Source organism: Lycium barbarum, chromosome 11 (assembly GCF_019175385.1).
Source record: "Lycium barbarum isolate Lr01 chromosome 11, ASM1917538v2, whole genome shotgun sequence".
NCBI classification, from domain to species: domain Eukaryota; kingdom Viridiplantae; phylum Streptophyta; class Magnoliopsida; order Solanales; family Solanaceae; genus Lycium; species Lycium barbarum.
The window spans coordinates 112,278,789-112,302,563 of NC_083347.1; the positions used below are offsets into that span (position 1 = coordinate 112,278,789).

Consider the following 23,775-nt stretch of genomic DNA (forward strand, 5'->3'; position numbering starts at 1 on the left):
TATGAGTGAAAGGATTTTTCACTTGAAACTGATATTTAGATATAAGTTTTGGTTCCATTTGCAAATGAAAAATATTATTTAAAAAATAAATATATTTTCTATTAATTTAGGTTTTAATAAATAAGCTAGCAATCGTAGTATTTTTCTTAATTTTTTTTTAGTTTAATTATTTATTTTTCTAGATTTTTATTAGTCTATATGTAATTCGCCAATATTTTATATTTATTTTATCTTTGAAAAGTCAAATAAAAATATTAAATCAAGAATGACAAAAGGATAATAAAAACAATAAAAGCTAAAGACAAAGTAAATTAGGCAGATGGATTAATGTAAAAGAAGGAACATTGAGGAATCAAAATAGATATCTTGCTACGGATGGTAGGTGGGTTAAAATTTAGTGCCCCATGGGTGGTTGTGCAATTAGTTCTAGCATGGGCACATACAAATAACTATTTTGGTGTTTATGGGTATTTTGTGTAGTTTTCCCAAATATCAACAATATCTAAGCCAACTTGGCGATGTCATGTTTAATTCTTACCCAAATGAAACATATAAAGGCTCCATTGTATCCACTTAAAAATATTAAAACTAGCAGGTGCATTATCTCACAGAATTCAAGTACCCCTCATAGATAATGAAAGAAATCATACTAAAAAATACTTATTCCCTCCTTTATACTTTAGAAACTAACCCCACGATGCCACTCTACTTCATTCTCCCGATTATCTTCTTCTTCTTCTCCTTCTTTATTCTCTCAAGAGTTCGCCAGAAAAATCTTCCACCAGGTCCCAAAGGCTGGTCTATAATAGGCAACATGATGATGATGGACCAATTGACACATCGTGGCCTAACAAAATTAGCACAAAAATATGGTGGCATTTTACACCTCAAAATGGGATATTTCCATATGACGGTAGTGTCAAGTCCAACTGAAGCTCGTCAGGTGCTACAATTACAAGATATCGTATTCGCTAATCGTTCTGAAACGATAGTCGTGAAATACTTATCGTATGATCGTGCAGATATAGCTTTTGCTAACTATGGACCCTTCTGGCGTTAAATGAGAAAATTATGTGTCATGAAACTTTTCAGTCGCAAAAGGGCTGATTCCTGGGACTCGGTTCGTGATGAAGTTGATTCCATGATAAGGATTGTTGCCACTAGCACTAGTTTAAGTGTCAATATCAGTGAACTTGCCTTTAGACTTGCAAAGAACATTACCTACAGGTAAATTAGAAGTGGCAAATGAGCAGGTTGGGTAAAATTTAAAAGGGTGGGGGGTGGGTTTCAATTCGATAAATGGTTAATTGATCCAAACCGTTCAAAATTTGCATGGTCAAAATTACTACTATATAGAAGCACCAGTTGGTGCCTTTTTTCGTCGTCCGTTGTGATCCTTTTTCGTCGTCCATCGTGGGCCCTTAAAAAAAAAAAAAAATTGGACCCCATATTAAACAGGCCCATAAAAAATAATAAATAAAAAATTATAAAAAAAAATAATTGTGGGCCCCATATATATTAAATAACAACTAATATTAAAAAAATTGTGGGCCCCATATATATTAAATAACAACTAATATTAAAAAAAATGTGGGCCCCATATTAAACACCAACCAGTATTAAAAAAAAAAAGTGAAAACCACCACATCCAAACTCACGGGAAAAAAAAGTGGACCCCATATTACTAAAATCAAGCAATATTAAAAAAAAAAAAGTGAAGCCCATATTAAAAAAACAAACAATGTTACAAAAAAAAAAATTGTGGGTCTCATATTAAACACCAACCAGTATTAAAAAAAAAAAGAGAAGAAAAAAAAGTTGAACCCACCACATCTAAACTCACGGGAAAAAAAAAAGTGAAACTCATATTAACAGAATCAAGCAAAAAATATTGTGGGCCCCATATATATTAAACAACAACTAATAATAATAAAAAATTATGGGCCCCATATTAAACACCAACCAGTATTAAAAAGAAAAAAAAAAGTGGAACCCATCACATCCAAACTCACGGGAAAAAAAAGTGGACCCCATATTAACAAAATCAAGCAATATTAAAAAAAAAAGTGAATCCCATATTAAAAAAACAAACAATGTTAAAAAAAATGTGGGCCCCATATTAAACACCAACCAGTATTAAAAAAAAAAAAGAGAAGAAAAAAAGTGGAACCCACCACATCCAAACTCACGGAAAAAAAAGAGTGGACCCCATATTAACAAAATCAAGCAATATTAATAAAAAAAAAATTGAATCCCATATTAAAAAAATAAATAATGTTAAAAAAAAAAAGCGCTTAGAAAATCAAACAATTAAATCAATAATGATGGATTCATTGCCACATGCGTATCAACCCATTTGTGGGAGAAAATGAAATTATTGTGCAACAACATACTTAAAATACTTATATATTAAAATAAGATAGAATTTAATTACTTTTTCATTTTTTCCTTACTCTAATAAATGTGAAAAGAGATTAATGTCATAAAAGAAAAAATAATATTGAATGGAGATCAAATAATTAATAAGGTAAATTAGTGAAATTATAATTCTAATTGACGTTTTCTTAAAAAATCGTGTAAAAAATAACATGACAGATAAAATGAGTTAAACAAAAAGAATATTTACTAAAAATCCTTTGTGGTCCCACACACTTTTTTATTTAAGGGTAAAAAAATGACGTTTTATACTTTATATTATCAACTCTTCTAAAAAGTAGATACAAATATTTTATTATATTTCTATTTTTCTCCTATATAGAAGCATCGGTTTACCCATGCTTCGTCGACAGTCATTCTTAAAAAAAAAAAAAGAGGCTGGACCCCACCCTCCCCAAACTCATGGAAAAAAAGTGGACCCCACCCTCTCCAAACTCATGAAAAAAAAAAGGATGGTCCCAATATTAAAAAAAAAAAAAAAAAGGCAACGTAAAAAAAAACGTGCACCCCATATACTAAAAAATCAAACAATATGCATGTAATTCCCAAAGTATCCCCATGGCCCCACATCCAAACTCACGGGAAAAAAAAGTGAAACCCACCACATCCAAACTCACGGGAAAAAAAACGTGGACCTCATGTTAACAAAATCAAGCAATATTAATAAAAAAAAATGAATCCCATATTAAAAAAACAAACAATGTTAAAAAAAAGTGTTAGAAAATCAAACAATTAAATCAATAATGATGGATTCATTGCCACATGCGTATCAACCCATTTGTGGGAGAAAATGAAATTATTGTGCAACAACATACTTAAAATACTTATATATTAAAATAAGATAGAATTTAATTACTTTTTCATTTTTTCCTTACTCTAATAAATGTGAAAAGAGATTAATGTCATAAAAGAAAAAATAATATTGAATGGAGATCAAATAATTAATAAGGTAAATTAGTGAAATTATAATTCTAATTGACGTTTTCTTAAAAAATCGTGTAAAAAATAACATGACAGATAAAATGAGTTAAACAAAAAAAAATATTTACTAAAAATCCTTTGTGGTCCCATGCACTTTTTTATTTAAGGGTAAAAAAATGACGTTTTATACTTTATATTACCAACTCTTCTAAAAAGTAGATACAAATATTTTATTATATTTCTATTTTTCTCCTATATAGAAGCATCGGTTTACCCATGCTTCGTCGACAGTCACTCTTAAAAAAAAAAAAAAAAAGAGGCTGGACCCCACCCTCCCCAAACTCATGGAAAAAAAGTGGACCCCACCCTCTCCAAACTCATGAAAAAAAAAGGATGGACCCAATATTAAAAAAAAAAAAAAAAGGCAACGTAAAAAAAAACGTGCACCCCATATACTAAAAAATCAAACAATATGCATGTAATTCCCAAAGTATCCCCATGGCCCCACATCCAAACTCACGGGAAAAAAAAGTGAAACCCACCACATCCAAACTCACGGGAAAAAAAACGTGGACCTCATGTTAACAAAATCAAGCAATATTAATAAAAAAAAATGAATCCCATATTAAAAAAACAAACAATGTTAAAAAAAAGTGCTAGAAAATCAAACAATTAAATCAATAATGATGGATTCATTGCCACATGTGTATCAACCCATTAGTGGGAGCAAATAAAATTATTGTACAACAACATACTTAAAATACTTATATATTAAAATAAGATAGAATTTAATTACTTTTTTATTTTTTCCTTACTCTAATAAATGTGAAAAGAGATTAATGTCATAAAATAAAAAACAATATTAAATGGAGATCAAATAATTAATAAGGTAAATTAGTGAAATTATAATTCTAATTGACGTTTCCTTAAAAAACGGTGTAAAAAACAACATGACAAGTAAAATGAGTTAAACAAAAAATATTTACTAAAAATTAAAAAATAAAAGTTCTTCATTTAGATAAAAAATCAAATTTTTACTTTGTTTTATCTTAAACCTGTAAAATTAATATAATAGTTTGAATTAGAATTATCCAAATCAAAATTTGATAAAAAAAATTATATGTATTACTTTACTATTACTACTATATAGAAGAGCCAGTTTATAGAGGCAAGATCGTCGTCCGTGTTCGGTCCTACTTTTTTATTTAAGAGTAAAAAAAACTTTTGTGGTGCCACCCACTTTTTTATTTAAGGGCAAAAAAATGACGTTTTATACTTTATATTACCAACTCTTCTAAAAAGTATAGATAGAAATACTTTATTATATTTCTATTTTTATACTATATAGAAGCATCGGTTTACCCATACTTCGTCGACAGTCAAAAAAAAAAAAAAAAAAAAAAAAAAAAAGTGGACCCCACCCTCTCCAAACTCATGAAAAAAAAAAAAGGCAACGTCAAAAAAAAAAAAAAAAAAAACGTGCACCCCATATACTAAAAAATCAAACAATATTCATGTAATTCCCAAAGTATCCCCATCAAGTCAATAATAGTGAATTTATTGCCACATACATATTAACCCATTAGTGAGATCAAATGAAATTATTACACAATAAAAAACATTGACCTCATATTATTACTTTTCTTCAAAATATTTAATTGTTGCATTCGCTATTCCGTCATGTCATTTATTTGTTATGTTTACTAAAATAAATATACTTAAAATATATATATTTAAAAAATGAGATACAATTTAATTACTTTTTTATTTTTATTCTTACTCTCATAAATGTGAAAAGAGATTAATATCAAATGAAGATCAAATAATGAATAAGGTAAATTAGTCAAATTATAATTCTAATTCACATTTCTTTAAAAAAAAAACCATGCAAAAGACAGCATGACAAGTAAAATGAGTTAAACCGAGAATATTTACCAAAAATTAAAAAATGGCATTTCTTCGTTTAAATAGAAAATTAATTTCCACTTTGTTTCATTTCAAACATGTAAAATTAATTTAATAATTTGAATTAGAATTATCCAAATCAAAATTTGATAAAAAAAAATAATAAGTATTTTACACTTTTAAATTAATCGAATTAAAATTGAAAGTATCAACTGATGCTTAAATATTGCTATTATTTTATCTCAAAGAGAGGTAAATAGTTTTCTTTTAAACAAGTCTTCTCTTTTAAAAAACATTAATAAATTTTCGTAGCAAACACGAATAAAATAAAGTTTTAGATACGGAGCACAAACTACAATGTTATATTAATCGTATTTTGAACATAGTATATATATTATCACTATCTAAACACAACTACATATACATAAATACACTATAATCCGAAGTGTTGGGCCCGTGTGCAGCACGAGCATAAGCCATCTAGTAGATTAGATAAAGATGCGTCAAATAATGAGTCTTTACCCAATCCTCCCAACCTGACCCGAACACCACTTTTTTATTTTCCTTGATTCCTCAAAAAATGTGAAAGCTAGTATGTTTTTCTTCAATAAGGTCTTTTTGCCACACTATTTTGGCTACAATGGCCCTGTAGATGACGAAATTTTATTAAAAGTAAATTCACAAGAAATTCGAATTATATTAAATCCAAGATATATTCGTCCGAACAAATATTATGGGCTAATATAATTGGATTAATTGCTTAAGTCCAATTGGTATGGATTTAATTGAAAGACCAATTCAATTGGGCCAGCTAGTCTATCTTGTCGGACTTCACATGATGAGCCCACTCTATTAGCCCAAGGTCCATGCCACGTGTCAAATGATATGGCGCGCCAAGTCAAGTTAAGGACCAATAAAATCATGCCACATGCATAAGTGAGCAGCATGTCGAGTCAATAGAAGAACCAATCAAATGTCGCCAAGTGTTCAAATGACATGGTTCAACCAATCATATACAAACCCTAGCTCTCCCCTGTAACTATAAATAGGGGTCTTCACAAAGCCAAAAAAAAAGAAGGAGATACAGAGAGAAGCTCTCAGCCGCAAGTCTTCCTCATACTAAGAAGTCTTCGCTCCAAGTGGTGAGCCGCAAGTTTCCATACCTCTACATTTGTGATTAAAGCTCGGCTCCGCATTCGTAGTGAAATATCAACAACAAGTGACCTGTCCATTCAAGAACAAGCAAATCCCTTGATCGACGGTCGTATCGTGAGGAGAAGAATCAGAGGATTACATCTTTTTATTTAAGATTTCATAAAGATTGTAACCCCCGCACAAATTCTTGAAATAAAATATTATTCTTTGTTGCTATTTTTCTTGTCTTGATTATTATTTTCAGGAACGAAAGATTAGTCGTTACAAATTTGGCACGCCCAGTGGGACAATCTTTACCTCTCATCTCTTCTCTCCAATAGTCGAACTTCAAAAACACTAAGATGGCTTCTAAGAAGGTCAACTCGAGATCCGCATCCGCAAAAACTACCGGATCCAAATTCTCCGTTGCTGTTGAAAACATCTTAGATGTTACTGAGGGGAGCATCGGACCTGTCACAAGGAACCAAGCCAAATTGCTAGGGCAACGAGTTCCGCAAGCACAGCCTGAATCTGTTGTCGTCTTTGGTTCGTCTTTCGCAAACACCACAGAGGAAGGGGAGAATGTCGCCAAAATGGTGGAGAGGGTTCTTGCCCAACTTAGTTTATCTAAGCCCAAGAAATCCTTCAGGCAAGCTGACGATGATGTCTTGAGCACTGGATCTACTCCGCATAACATGTCTTCATCTTACGTTTGCGAAAATTTGTGTTATTCTTCTTCATCTATGATGGTGATGCATGCGATTATGACCAATGCTTCAACTGTTGAAGAACAACTCGCGAGCTTGACAAAGGCAATTAGAGACTTGACCAAATATGTGCAAGATCAAGATAATCGAATTGTCAAGTTGACAGACATGTTTGATAGTGTGATGGAGAGGGATTCGAGTCATGCCCCTGGAAAACGTCCGCAAGCACAAGAAAGGATTGAATCTCCCACAAAACAAGTGGAACATGCTTCAGAAATCCAAGTTTCCTCTGAAGGGATGATTCTAATCAATCAAATAAAGGAGTTCATCATGGGGACCATCAAGGATAAATATGATGTTTCCGCAAAATCATCCCTTGCATATGCGAAGCCGTACACTGCAAGGATTGATAGCTTGAAGATGTCTGCCCATTATCAACCCCCAAAATTTCAGCAGTTTGATGGCAAGGGAAATCCGAAGCAACATGTGGCACACTTCATTGAAACATGCAACAACGCTGGAACATATGGTGATTACCTTGCCAAACAGTTTGTTCGTTCCCTTAAAGGTTATGCTTTTGATTGGTACACATACCTTGAGTCTGGTTCCATTGATAGTTGGGAGCAAATGGAGCAGGAGTTTCTCAACCGCTTCTATAGCACAAGACGAACTGTAAGCATGGTGGAACTTACAAACACTCGCCAGCGAAAGGAAGAACCAGTTATTGACTTCATCAACTGATGGAGGCATGCAAGTCTAAACTGCAAAGATAGACTTATCGAAGCTTCGGGAATAGAGATGTGCATTCAAGGTATGCACTTGGGTCTCACCTATATCTTACAAGGCATAAAGCCTAAGACTTTTGAAGAATTGGCCACTCGTGCTCATGACATGGAGTTAAGCATGGCGTTAGTCGGAAGTGAAGCGCCGCCGGTCTACGAATCCCGCAAAGGTAAAGACAAGCAAGAAGTAAAGAAAGTGGGGAGATATTTTTCCAAGATCGAAAACAAAGAATCCATGAACGTTAATGTTGCGCCTGTGAAGTTCACCACTAAAGTAAGCAAGAAGCAGAGCGTGAAGACAACTTATTTGGAGGATAGAGCGAACAGAAAACCAACTTTGAAGGAGATGCAAGAGAAGGATTATACATTCCTTGATTCAGACGTTTCTGCAATCTTTGATGAACTTTTTGGGCTGAAACGTTTTTAGTTACCCGAGATGAAGCGGCCGAATGAAGCAGGGAGAACTGATGAACCGAATTATTGCAAGTACCACCGGTTGATCGGCCACCCTATTGAGAAATGCTTTGTCTTTAAGAATAAAGTTATGGAGCTAGCCTGTGAAGGAAAGATTTCACTTGAAGATGAGAAAGAAAGTGCAAACCAAGTTGGTGTCACAATTAACTCGCTCGATCCAGTCATGACCTGCAACTTTTTTGAAGGATATGGAGAGAAAGACATCCCGAACATATGTCTGGCAGGAATGATTAAGTTTGGAGACTTCGAACCAGTTAATGTGAATGAAATGTTTTCTCTTCTTACACCGAACGATGTTGTGTCAGTAGAAGGAGGACCATCTGAAGATGACGAAGGACAAATTGATCATCTTGATGATGGGGGTTGGACTCTCGTAACTCGTCGCAAGCGCCGCAAAACAGGTTCGCAAAAGGATTCAGTGAAACGACAAACTAAGGGAAAGAAGGTGAGTAAACCCGAAACAAAAAATCCAGTTGAGCACCCAAAGAAGGATGAAGTAGAGGGGCGCTACTACCAAGAACCACGTCGGCCAATAACATTAGGAGAATACTTGCCGAGTTGGTTTCACACCAAATTCGTCATTGATGATGTAGAAGCTTCATGTTGTACCGTTGATGAGAAAGAAGCAAAAAATGTGACCTCGTCATGTCCATCATCAGAAGACTCTGCAAAGTCATCCCCTGAAGTCATAGATGCGTGCATGGCTAAAATTACATTCACCGATGATGACCTTCTACTCGGCGACACACCTCATAATCGCCCTTTATTAATGATTGGGTTTGCACGTGAGCAAAAGGTGAACAGAATCTTAATCGATGGGGGATCTGGAGTTAACATCCGTCCTATTCACACAATGAAGGAGCTTGGAATCGCAATGGAGGATCTTTCCGCAAGTCGTTTGATGATCCAAGGATTCAACCAAGGGGGACAAAGAGCCATAGGAGCTGTCAAAATAGACCTCACCATCGGCGAGCTGCAATCTAGCGCGTGGTTGCATGTGATCGATGCAAGGACTTCGTATAACATCTTGCTTGGTAGGCCTTGGGTACATGAGAACAAGGTGATCCCCTCTACCTACCACCAGTGTTTGAAGTATCATGAAGATGGAGTTGAAAAGAAGATTATGGCCGATGATAATCCCTTCACTGAAGCTGAAGCGCACTTCGCCGATGCCAAGTTGTACTTAAAGAAAAGCGCCGCAAAATTTGATGAAGTTGCGATAATCGATAATGCTGAGTTTACGAACAAAAATGCAAAGGTGGTTGCTTGTAAGGAGAAGGTAGCAGTTAAGGAAGATCAAAGGTCCTCCGATGTCACTAAGTTGCCCAACACAAATGGCGCTTCTTCGAGTAAGAAAGTGACTTATGTTCTTCGTTATGTTCCAAAGGCCAAAAAGGACGAGGGAAACGTGTTGGGAGGACTGACCCTTCCTATCAAGCAGATTGACACAATAAAGTCATCCACGAAATTACTTGGAAGATTTGTGGCTAGCAGCTCGCCACAAAATGAAGCACTCCCTACGAAGCGTACAGATGAAGGTTTCGATCCAAATGCTTACAAACTACTTGCAAAGGCTGGATACAATCCTAGTGAACCATCAAAATTGGGGAAGCTTCCAATAGAACCTGCGGCGAGGCAAAAACGTGAAGGCTTGGGATATAAACACCCCCCACCAGTTCACATCTCCATAAGAAGGGCAAGTAACAACTACATCACTGCGGAAGAGGAACCTCTTGCTTCTAATAAAAGGCCGTCTGTCTTTGACCGACTGGGAAAGTCGACCGCGAGAGTTTCTGTATTTGAGAGGTTAGGACCAATGAAGAATGGAAGCAAGATTCGGAGAAACCACAAGCGTATGAAATCATCAATTTTTCCCAAATCTCAAAATATCTCCAAAGACTTCCGAAGTCTGATCTCTTCTAGGATGAGGCGGAAAACGGATCTTGTGGTCTCATGTGGAGAAGTGCTAAAATCAAAGTCGCATGTTGTGGTCTACACCAAGGAGCGGGATGAAGATGAAGAAAGTGTTGGCTTTTCATATCACGTTACTGTACAAGATGAAAGGGATACTTTATCTCCAATAAGGGTTGATGAAAAGTTGGAGGATTTTTCTTGGTGTTACCATATATTTGTCGATGATGGCGAACCTCAAGAAGATGAAGACGCTAAGGATGCTCCGCTCGAATTTGAAGAAGGAGTAAAAACGACAGTCGACGCATTGAAATAAGTCAACCTTGGCACTGATGAAGATCCAAGGCCCACTTATGTAAATTCTTTACTTGCAGTCGATGAAGAAAGTGCTTATGTTGAATTACTTAAAGAGTATAAGGATGTATTTGCCTGGAGTTACAAAGAGATGCCTGGCTTAGACCCTAAAGTTGCGGTCCATCATCTCGCTGTCAAAAACGGCACACGTCCTATCAAACAAGCGCAGCGACGTTTCAGGCCAGAATTGGTTCCCTTGATTGAAAATGAAGTTAACAAGCTTATTGAGGTTGGTTTCATTCGCGAAGTTAAGTTCCCCACATGGATTTCGAGCATTGTCCCTGTGAGAAAGAAGAATGGACAGAATCGAGTATGTGTTGACTTTAGGGATCTCAACAATGCATGCCCTAAGGACGAATTTCCACTCCCCATTGCTGAGCTTATGATTGATGCCACTACTGGATACGAGGCGATGTCCTTCATGGACGACTCATCCGGCTATAACCAGATCCGCATGTCACCTAAGAATGAAGAGCTTACCGCATTCCGCACTCCTAAAGGTATTTATTGCTGCAAAGTAATGCTTTTTGGCTTGAAGAATGCTGGAGCAACATACCAAAGAGCTATGCAAAATATCTTCGACAATATGCTTCACAAAAACGTCGAATGTTATGTTGACGATCTGGTGGTAAAATCAAGAAAAAAGAGTGATCACTTGTAAGACCTGAGAATGGTGTTTGACCTACTACGAAGGCACCAACTCAAAATGAATCCTTTGAAGTGTGCATTTGGGGTTACCTCCGGAAAATTCCTTGGCTTTGTCGTCCAACATCGGGGGATAGAAATTTATCAATCCAAAGTAGATTCAATTGTGAAGATGGCCGAGCCAAGAAATATCCATGAGTTGAAAAGTCTGCAAGGGAAGCTGGCGTATCTTAGGATCTCAAATCTAGCAGGGAAGTGTCAGCCGTTCAGTCGTCTCATGAAGAAAGGTTCTCCTTTCGAATGGGACCAAGCTTGTGCCAACGCCTTTGAGAGCATCAAAACTTACTTGACCAAACTTCCAGTTCTAGCGGCTCCTGTGCCTGGAAAGCCATTGATACTATACATATCGGCACAAGAAAGTTCAATTGGAGCAATCTTAGCCCAAAAGAATAGCAAAGGGAAAGAAAATGCCCTTTACTACTTGAGTAGGATGATGACGCCAAATGAGTTGAAGTATTCGCCGATTGAAAAGTTATGTCTGGCCTTAGTCTTCTCGATTCAGAAGATGAAACACTACTTTCAAGCTCATGTAGTTCGTCTTATTTCCAAAGCAAACCCCATCAAATTTGTGATGTCGAAACCTGTCCTTAGCGACCGACTAGCAAGGTGGTATCTCCAATTTCAACAATTTGAGATTGTGTACGTTCCTCAAAAAGCTGTGAAAGGACAAGCATTGGCGGATTTTCTAGCAGACCATCCGATACCCGATGACTGCGAATTAACTGATGAACTACCCGATGAGGATGCGATGGTCATTGAGATTCAACAACCTTGGAAGATGTATTTTGATGGTGCTGCACACCGCGAAGGAGCTGGCGCTGGTGTGATATTTGTCACTTCTCAGAAGAAGGTCTTACCGTATTTCTTCACTTTAACACAATGTTGCTCCAACAATGTTGCGGAATATCAGGCACTCATACTTGGGCTTGAAATGGCTGTTGATATGAAGCAGTTACAATTACAAGTTTTTGGATATTATGAATTGATAATAAATCAATTGTTGGGTACCTACAAGGTCAAAAATCCAGAATTACGTCCCTATCATCACTATGCACAAAAATTAATTGGGTGGCTCGGCAACGTAACTCTCCAGCACGTGCCAAGAAAGGAAAATAAGAAAGCTGATGCTTTGGCTACTTTGGCTTCAACATTAACTTTTCCTAACCAAGCGCAAATCATGTGACAGTTTCTGAAGCTGAGAAGGTCGATTGGCGACAAACCATGATCGATTACTTGTGTTATAGCATTCTTCCAGAAGATCCAAAAAGAAAGACCGAAATTCGTCGTCGTGCCCCTCGCTTCCTTTACTACAAAGATACTTTGTATCGTAGATCGTTCGAGGGAGTTCTCTTGCGTTGTCTGGGGGAAGAAGAAGCAACTCAAGCTATGCAAGAAGCACACTCTGGAGTTTGTGGATCACATCAATCTGGGCTAAAACTACACTTTCATATAAAAAGGATGGGGTATTATTGGCCAACAATTGCATCTTGGCCATTTGACGCTTGGGGGCTAGACGTGGTTCGATCGCTACCGAAATCTTCTGGTGGCCACTTGTACATTTTAGCTACAACGGATTACTTCTCAAAATGGGCTGAGGTTGTCGCTCTCAAAGAAGTAAAAAAGGAGAATGTGGCAAACTTCATTCGAGTAAACATCATCTATCGTTTTGGCATTCCTAGTTATATCATAACAGATAATGGCAATCCGTTCTCTAACAAATTGATGACTAAGATTTGCGAGCTTTTTGGCTTCAAGCAACGAAACTCGTCTATGTATTATGTTGCTGCAAATGTACTAGCTGAAGCATTTAACAATACCCTGTGCAACTTGTTAAAGAAGGTCGTCTCCAAGTCTAAAAGAGATTGGCATGATAGAATGGAAGAAGCTCTTTAGGCATACCGAACGACTCATCGCACACCGACTCAAGCAACTCCTTATTCTCTTGTTTACGGAGCTGAAGCGGTCCTTCCACTTGAACGCCAAATACCTTCATTGCGGCTCGCTATCCAAGAAGGGCTCACTGAAGAAGAAAATGCTCGTCTAAGCCTTGAAGAATTAGAGGCCCTTGATGAGAAAAGGCTGGAAGCTCAGCAAAGCCTTGAATGTTATCAAGCTCGTCTTTCCCGTGCTTTCAATAAAAAGGTTCGCCTGAGGTCCTTCCAAGTTGGTGATCAAGTCCTGGCGGTAAGAAGACCTATTATCATATCTCATAAATCTGGAAGCAAGTTCACTTCAAAGTGGGATAGGCCATATGTTGTCCAAGAAGCCTATACAAGTGGTGCTTACAAGCTTATAGATGCAGATGGCTTGCGGATCGGTCCCATCAATGGGAAATTCTTGAAGATGTACTATCCTTGAAGCAAGATGATACTCCTGGCCCGCATGAGTTTAAACTGTGTACGGCCCCAAAAAAAAAAAGTCTGCTAGGTTGAAAACCTCGAAAGAGGCGGCCTAGGCAAAATTTAGGACAAACAAAAAATGTCCGCTAGGTTGAAAACCTCGAAAGGGGCGGCCTAGGAAAAAGTTAGGACAAAAAAAAATCTTCTTTTTCGGAACTACGAAATGACTTGATCCTCTTCACCGAGGTACGTAGGCGCTTAGAGTTTCATTCTAAGTTCAGTCGCACAAAAGAAAATCCTTCTTTCTTGTTCGGAACTATGAAATGACTTGATCCTCTTCACCGAGGTACGTAGGCGCTTAGAGATTCATTCTAAGTTCAGTCGCACAAAAAAAATCCTTCTTTCTTGTTCGGAACTACGAAATGACTTGATCCTCTTCATCGAGGTACGTAGGCGCTTAGAGTTTCATTCTAAGTTCAGTCGCATAAAAAAAAACATTCTTTCTTGTTTGGAACTACGAAATGATTTGATCCTCTTTACCGAGCGAGGAGACAAACTTAACTGGAAAGAAGAAGAAAATTCACGGCAAGTGAGAACATTTTATAGGTTCATGCTTGAAAGAATTTGATACATCAATGATTTGAAAGAAAGGATGAAAATATCTATACAACATCCCATACAAAGTATCTAAGCTATTCATGATGGCAGTTGAAGCCGAAGATGATTGCAGTTTGTTTTAAACGCTTCTGTCAAGTCGGCGTTATTTCTTCAAAGAATGATCCCACTAAAAACTCTAATGGATGCTTCAAGTAGTCGCTCTCCAAAGCTAGAATGTCGCTCCTATGACGAGTTGAGATTTCTTTTACCACAAATGCGCAAAGCTGAAGAGTCGAACAAGATAGATTCTAAGCTGAACTTGGAGAATTATCTGTACATATGTAGAAAGAATTTGGCCGTCATTTTTATAAATATTGTAGATCAATGAGTCCTATTTCCATAGAAATTGGAATCTCGTCATTTCGGCACTCGTACCCCGAGTTATGAATTTTCTCCCACCGAAGCGCAAAGCTGAAAAATAGAACAAGGCAGCATCAGAGTTGAAATTTGGAGAATTATCTGTACAAATATAAAATTAATTTGGCTGTTATTTTTATATAAATTGTATATCAATGAGTCCTCTTTCCATAGAAATTGTAATCTTGTCATTTCGGCACTCTTACCCCGAGTTATGAATTTTATCCCACGGAAGCGCAAAGCTGAAAAATAGAACAAGGCAGCATCGGAGTTGGAATTTGGAGAATTATCTGTACAAATATAAAAGGAATTTGGCCGTTATTTTTATATATATTGTATATCAATGAGTCCTCTTTCTATATAAATTTGAATCTCGTCATTTCGTCACTCGTACCCCGAGTGATGAATTTTCTCCCACCGAAGCGCAAAGCTGAAAAATAGAACAAGGCAGCATCGGAGTTGAAATTTGGAGAATTATCTGTACAAATATAAAACTAATTTGGCCTTGATTTTTATATATATTGTATATCAATGAGTCCTATTTCCATATAAATTGTAATCTTGTGATTCCAACGTTCGTACTCCGATTTATGAATTTTCTCCCGCTGAGGCGCGAAGCTGAAAAGTCGAACAAGGCAGAATTCGAGCTAAATTTCGAGAGAAAAAAAAAAGATTCTTCAGTTATCTTCAAAAAAAGGTGGAGAGAAAATTGATCCAAATCACAAGACGAAATGATTCATGTTGAAATAAAGGCGACTACTTTTATTGCTTCAAGAAGGAAAAGTCACTACATCATAATAAGCAATTAAAAAGTAAAAATTCGAAGCAAGAATCTAAGTCACGGAAAAGGCTTGAAGCATAGGATTTGTTGACGACTCTTCTCAACCGCCTCTTCAAGCTTGGATAGTCTCTCTGCTTCTTCATCAGATAACACATGATTAGCTTCAATAGTATGAATCTCGCCCTCTGTAATGGTGATTTTCTCTTGATTTTTGGACAACTCCTCTTGGTGTTTGTCAAGGAATGCAATAAGCTTCTCCTTCCTAGAGTTCAAGGCTGCTAAGTCTTTCTCCACATTCGCAAGATTTGCTTGAAGCTCCTTCATGGACCCATCTAGCTTTCCATGTTCTTGTTTAGCATCATCGAGGCGTCGTTGTGCATCTGAAAGTGATTCTTGGTATAATTCTTTAGTCATCTTCGACGATTTCAAAGAGTCATACTCTGCATACGCCTTGAAGAAGTTCTCGACAAGACCCTCCAAAGCAGAAACATCGATAATATTGATTTTCCTAAGTTCCTCAAGAGTCGAAGCAATACTTGCCTCCACCACCATAAAGCTGTCTAAGGAACCTAGAGAAAATTGTGTAATCCATCCGCACAATGCACCCCATATCTCAGAGACGAAGGTTGATTTGAAGCGGAAAATAGTCCCTTGTGGATCAAAGATCGACGCGCTAGGTTGCAATGGCTGTGAGGAAGGTCTGAAGGTCTTCGGATGTGTAATCTGATCAACTTTCTGGAAACCCAACTACAAAACAAAAAAAAAAAGTGTAAATGCAGAAAATATGGAGAGAAGAAATATTACTTGTTCTGCTACTTCTTCCAAGCCCATCATCGAGTTTGGATCCCCATCCAGATGGATATCAGATCCAATGCTAATAGCGTCCAAATCAGCGAATTCATTATGGTGATCGTCGGACTCCTTCGATTTCCTTTCTAAACGATTCCAATGTCGATCTCCACTTGTATTACTCTCCGTCGAACTAGATGATGCGATGGTATTTCCAACATCGATAGGAAGAGAGGAAGGGCGAGACTTTTTGTTGCAAGGTGGTGCGAGACTTGATGTTTCTTTGGCGCCCTTGTCCCATGAACTCGAAGGCTCCCTTCTTTTGGAAGTATTGTTGGTCAATGGTCACCTTAGGAGCCGTAGCACTTGTCTTGGAGACTAGTCGGACACGTTTAACTCCTTTGTCCATAGGGATTTCAACATCCTTCAAGGTTTTGGATTTAGAAGAAGTTTCATGAGCTTGCGGAGCATCATTAAGTTGCACCTCGGACTTGGAAGAAGGATGTGATTTTTCTTTCATTCGAGTCGGACCTCTCTTGGACAACATAGGTATATGATCTTGCTTTGATTTTTCTGAAATAATTCGAGGACTCATTTCTGATGGATTTTTCCGATTGGCTAGCCACCATTCCATGTACTCACGAGTCATTAAAGGCGAACTACCTTCTGATGGGCGCACCGGAATTATGACTTTTGAAGAGGTTCCAAGGCAAATTGAAGAATTCCAAAGTTGTGCTAGTGTTAGCAATGTGCCATCGTATGGTCGCTCCATGAGGTCTCCAGGGATGTCTTGACAAAAACCAAATTGTCTGCTAAACCTACAAGGACTATAGGACTTCACGATGAGATCCGCATCATGCCTAAGTGTAACATAACTCGAACGAAGGCTTATGACAGTATCGTTCCATGAATCTGAGAGATCGCCAGTATCGGTGAAGTATAATTCCCTACCTTGTAGCAACGCCAAATGATGGAGGTGGCGGGCATCATCTTGTTGAAATAACTTTCGGGCGTCAGACAAATTGAAGTATTTGGCCATCTTCTCGCCAGAAATCTTGCATAAAGGTATACTCCGATGTGAGTGATTGGCACGATGATGGGTCTTAAAATATTCTCCTAGCCAGCCATATACATAGTGTATGGGGAAAATTATATTCCCCTGCTTCAACTCTGGAGAAGTAGAGATCTCTCTCAAGCCACGATATATGCTCGCAAGGACTGGGACTGCCAAAGAGAATTTCTCTCCATGAGCCATCAAGCTCGCCACTTTAAGAACGCTAGCACGCACATAGTCAATTTTCTTATGGGGGAGAACAAACTTGCAGAACCAACATGTTAGGAAAGCCGACAAATTTGTCTCATCTCTAAGTGAATCTTCCACTCCTAGCTCGACGAAGGGGGCATGCTCCTCATCGGTTCGTGGTAAGTAATTCATGTCAATATGCCCAGAAGGATTGTGATTCAATCTTGGCTTCGTTGCACGAACCTTTGACGCCTTTTGTGGAGACTCCGCATACCTGCTTGGTCCTCTAAACCAAAATTTCACCCAATCATGGATGGACACCTCATGACGACCACCGTCGGTAAGTTTGTAAAAGGCTGAAAACAAGTATAGATAGCTTTTGGGAAGCCACAGTTTCCCCTGATTGTCCATTTGCGTCAATTCTTCCGCCGAAGGAACAACTTCATCATAAAAAGATCTGTGAATAGGAAGTCCTGCAATTGTTCATAAGTCCCAAAGCGAGATAGACATCTCCCCGACGAAAGTGGAAAGCGTATTGGTAGACGGACGCCAAAGCTCACAAAAAGCATGCAGTACGTTGCCATCGTAATCATATGTAAACAAAGAAGCGTAGATGGCATCGTAAACTTTGACACGCTCCAAGACTTCCTTATAGCGAGGAAGCACATCTTCCATCCGCTCCCAGTAGCCGGGTGTGTAGCAAACTTTGCCGAAACCAGAAGACGGGACACTCCAATTGTTGAAACATCCATTGGGATGAGAAGATTCGGTGGGCGCGACTTCTCGATGAATTGCGGACTTCAACAGAGGGACGTCCATAACAGTGGCCTTGCCTGAGAAGTTTCTCATGACGTCTTTGGTCTCCTTTTTAGACCATTCAGCAAGATGAAGCGTAGAAAGCTCTTCGTCAAGGGAGAAGGCACCGATCACTAGAGGTTGAACCTCTAAGGCAAGGACTTTGGCGTTCGGATTTCGTTTGTCGCTCACTATCTCTAGATGAGGAAGCGGCGTATCGCGATCACGAAAGTGCATCATCTTTGTTCAAATTTAAAGTCGTACAGATGCTCCCAAAGACCTGCAAAAGAAATTAAAAAAAAAGGGACAAGTAAGTTTCGTAGAACATGTCCAAAGCCAAGAAAGCAAAATCAGATTCTGTGGCTGATTAAAAGAAATATACCTGAGCCAATATAGAAGCAATTTGATTGTGGTTTTCGTATATGACGTAGCTCTATGAGTCTTCTTTCCGACGCCGCGAACCGTTCGTGATTGCGATGTTCCAAAGTCAAGATATAATATTTTTCGTCAGGACGCACAAAACTAATGAACCAGTGAACCAGAACTGAAGGTCTGATTCTCGATCAATATCTGAGTAAATATATAAGAAATTTGGTCATGGTTTCCGCGTATGACGTAGCTCTACGAGTCTAGTTTCCGAAACATCAAACGGATCATGATTTCGACGTTCCTACATTGAGATATGAATTTTCTACCACAGACATGTAGAGCTGCGAAGAAAGTGACGAAAATTCATATTAAAAAAATTACCCGATAGAACAATGGGTTAGAACCAACTCGACAATGCTATAAATTGATGCCCTGCCACCATGAGAAGGCAGGATATTTATAGATGTCAAACACAAAGAGATCCTTGTTCTAGTTGGAACCAAATTATGGAAAGTATAAGTTTATACATGGAAAGTTTAAACTTATGAAAAATTCATATTTTCTCCTCATAAAACACAAAGAAATACCATGCAAATATGAAAAATATAGTAGAGTTATACATGTTGGTAATATGATTTTCTCGGGATTAAAAGCATCTTCCTGATTGACGACGCCAACTGAAAGAGAAGCATATCTCTATTTTTAAAGATCTGAAAGGCGGCTATATAGCTAAAGTTGGAATGGACGGTGATTAACATATTGTCCAAAATCAACTGGGTGTCCTAATTCCTTTAAGAAAAAAAACGCATCAGCTTTGGAAGTCTCCTAATCATATACAAACTAGGAGGAACCATACACAATTCGGGAAAATATATTACCAAGGGGTTAGTACATTGGCATACAAGGAAAAGTCAAACCCCATTTGAAAAGTATGATTTAATGTAGTATGGACTAAAATTTTCACAAGAGACATCACGTGAACATTTAATTCAAAGTCCATCATATCCTTACTTGGTGTGGCATAACATTGCAATTAGAGCATTAAGTTAATACTTCAAGCCTAGTCTACAAAAGTTTGGACACTCCGACAAGCCTTGAAGCAGGGGGCATTTGTAGATGACGAAATTTTATTAAAAGTAAATTCACAAGAAATTCGAATTATATTAAATCCAAGATATATTCGTCCGAACAAATATTATGAGCTAATATAATTGGATTAATTGCTTAAGTCCAATTGGTATGGATTTAATTGAAAGACCAGTTCAATTGGGCCAGCTAGTCTATCTTGTCGGACTTCACATGATGAGCCCACTCTATTAGCCCAAAGTCCATGCCACGTGTCAAATGATGTGGCGCGCCAAGTCAAGTCAAGGACCAATAAAATCATGCCACATGCATAAGTGAGCAGCATGTCGAGTCAATAGAAGAACCAATCAAATGTCGCCAAGTGTTCAAATGGCATGGTTCAACCAATCATATACAAACCCTAGCTCTCCCCTGTAACTATAAATAGGGGTCTTCACAAAGCCAAAAAAAAGAAGGAGATACAGAGAGAAGCTCTCAGCCGCAAGTCTTCCGCATACTAAGAAGTCTTCGCTCCAAGTGGTGAGCCGCAAGTTTCCATACCTCTACGTTTGTGATTAAAGTTCGGCTCCGCATTCGTAGTGAAATATCAACAACAAGTGACCTGTCCATTCAAGAACAAGCAAAGCCCTTGATCGACGGCCGTATCGTGAGGAGAAGAATCAGAGGATTACATCTTTTTATTTAAGGTTTCATAAAGATTGTAACCCCCGCACAAATTCTTGAAATCAAATATTATTCTTTGTCGCTATCTTTCTTGTCTTGATTATTATTTTCAGGAACGAAAGATTAGTCGTTACAGGCCCAAATTGGGTAAATTTATATGACTATTTAGGTCAAATTTAATAATTTATGCTTACTTAATGTCATTTCTATCTTTTCTTCTCAAAGTTTATCTTAATTTAAAATTGTACAATAAAGGTTATGGTGGTTTTTACATAAGTGTGGCCAAATTTGGGTCAAATTGGTGTGGCAATTTAGCATCTCTCGTTTTTCTTATATTGTTAGCTTAAGCTATTCCAAATTTACCTGATTCCCAATCCTCGATTTTGATTTTGTAGATATGAGTTTCATTTGACCCGTTATTTTACATCATTTTGACTTGTTTTGTCTCAATAATTCGATAAGTCATTTTGAGTTCAACATATTGGGTCACTAAAGTGAGTTGGTTTTGTCAACCTTATCTATAGGGCGGCTTTTGGAACATGCTTGGGCAGGGGACAAGACGAGTTAATAAATATTATGCAGGAATTTTCGAAGCTTTTTGCTGCATTCAACTTAGCAGATTTTATACCTTGGCTTGGATGGGCTGATCTACAAGGGTTAAACACTCGGATTGTAAAAGCTAGGGCATCATTAGATGGTTTCATTGATTCAATAATTGATGATCATATACAGAGAAAGAAGGCTAATAATAATGATGAAGTTGATAGTGATATGGTGGATGAGCCCTTAGCTTTTTATGGTGAAGAAACAAAAGTGAATGATTCAGATGACTTGCAGAATACTGTCTGTCTTACAAGGATAACGTTAAGGCCATCATCATGGTAAGTTGGAAACCTTAATGTTCCTGTTTTTTCAGTTCACTTTTACACCGAAGGTTAAGGATGTTAAATGGAGGAGTTGGGGAAAGTTTTGGACAGTTTAAAATGGTTGAGTTAATAAATAAACAGGTCATTATTCGGCCCAAACATTACTTGGGATGTAATGACCTAAAAAGCTGATAATAAACAACTGCCCCCTAAGTTTTATTTTGTTTATTTTATTATAATTTATTTAAATACCAAATAAAAAATATATATTCTCCTTTATTATGGCATTTTACGACACATCAAACAAAACAAACAAAGTATCTCTTAAAAATATTTTGACAAGGTTTCTCTTGAGTCAAAATGTCAACCTAACTTTCAGATGAGCTTAATTGAGCGAGTCAAAATGGGTCAAGTCAATAAATAAGCGACTCATATTTTTATGAACTAATCCTGTCACCCCTTTGATTATCACGTCACTTAAAAAATAACAATTGAAGTAGTAATTATGATAAAAAGTGAAATTAGCAATCTGAATTGGATATAAGGCAGGTTAAAATGCACCAATAATTTCGACAAACTATATTTTGCCTATAGTGGCAAATAATTGAAGATTGAGTAGGTATTGGAACTTGCAAGTACAAATTTCGATATATATATATCTATACACACACACATAATTACTTGAAAAAAGTCATACTATTATGACGTTGATTGAGCAATAGAATAGTGAAAGGACTGGTTCCCTTGAGCTCTCTATTTTAGGAAAGAGTCGAACGACTACGAATTTTTATAGTAGACAACGAAAGCCTATTTTTGGAATTTTAGTAGTGTTCAATATTTTTCTTGAAAAGTAATTTAACAATTAATGTTGGATAGTACTATTAAGCTTTCGTGAAAACGATGTGAAAAACACTCCTATCCTGCACGAAATATGTTATCATTTTATTTTTTAAATTAATTTATTGAAGTTTTTATTTTTTTAAATTAAATTTGTTATGAAAATTAAAGATACATGTTATATGATAGGTTCATTTAACCTGATGAGGTGAAAATTATACACACTCAATACACAAAGTTGAAACTCTTTCCAGATAACTATTTCCACTTTTTATATGCAAAGTTTGAGTTATATGTATTGATGGTGTAAGAAATATTTAGACAATAATATCACTTAAAAGCAATTGCAGGTAAGCTCTATGTAATAGCACTGACTGATAATTTAGAATAAATATAAAGTAACATGCTATAAAAAATTAAATTAAACTGATGGTATAAAAAAATTATTATACTATCAGTATATATAACTTAGATCTTTATGGACAAATATTTATAGTTATGTTTAGTGACTTGATAGTACTTTCATTACTACAGAATGTCATGTTTGGTGGCACAGAGTCAGTGGCAGCATCCATAGAATGGGCCATGGCTGAGCTAATGAAAAACCCAGAGTATCTCAAAAGGGTACAACAAGAACTTGCCGATATTGTTGGCCTTCACAAGAAAGTAGAAGAAACGGACATTGAAAAATTATCCTTCTTTAAATGTTGCATCTCTCCGGCTCCACCCTCCAATTCCTCTCTTACCCCGCGAGGCGGTCGAGGACACCACCATCAACAGCCACTATATTCCGGCCAAGTCGCGTGTTATTGTGAATGTGTGGGCGATTGGACGTGACAAAAACTCATGGGAAGATCCTGAGAGTTTTAAACCTTCTAGGTTTTTAAAGGAAGGTGTAGCTGATTTTAAAGGTGGTAACTTTGAGTTTTTACCATTTGGATCTGGTAGAAGGTGTTGCCCAGGTACGTCGAGACCGAACCAACATTTAAACTTTTGATTTCAAAACTTAATTATATGTTCCATTTCATGTGACGTTCTTTCTTTTTGTCCGTTTAAAAAAGAATTGTAGATATTTATTGATCAAAAAGAATTACTAAATGATTTTCACCCTATTAGGATCTTTCGCGTATATGTTAGTTGCCGCCTCGTCCCAAAATAAGTGTCGTTTTAGTTCATTTTATGCCCATTAAGAAATCAATAAATACAATATTTAGTAATATCTCTATTTATTAGATGTTTCTTGAGAATTGAGCACTATTAAAAAAAAGTAGTTTTTCAATATAAGAGTATAGATTATAGTCGTCTGAAAAATATACTATTTTTTGTTTTGAATTCCTAAAGCGACAGTTATTTAGGACAATCTCTTTAACTAAATTAATGATACTTATTTTGAAATGGAGGGAGTATAATATATATTTATATATATGATGAGTTCAATTGATGTGTGTGTGTGCAGGTATGCAACTGGGATTGTATGAATTCGAAATGGCTCTGGCTAATCTTCTTCATTGTTTCACTTGGCAATTGCCTAATGGAATGAAGCCAAGTGAAATCGACATGAATGATGTTTTTGGACTTACTGCTCCTAAAGCTACTCCACTTGTAGCCGTGCCAAGTCCACGCTTATTCTGTCCACTTTAATGATTGAAGAAATTAATTAAAAA

The 23,775-nt window shown here is 37.0% G+C and overlaps 1 pseudogene; it reads left to right on the forward strand.

Moving 5' to 3' along the window:
• Positions 1–634: 634 nt before the first annotated feature.
• Positions 635–23,752, forward strand: LOC132617852 (cytochrome P450 84A1-like; annotated as a pseudogene).
• Positions 23,753–23,775: the final 23 nt, after the last annotated feature.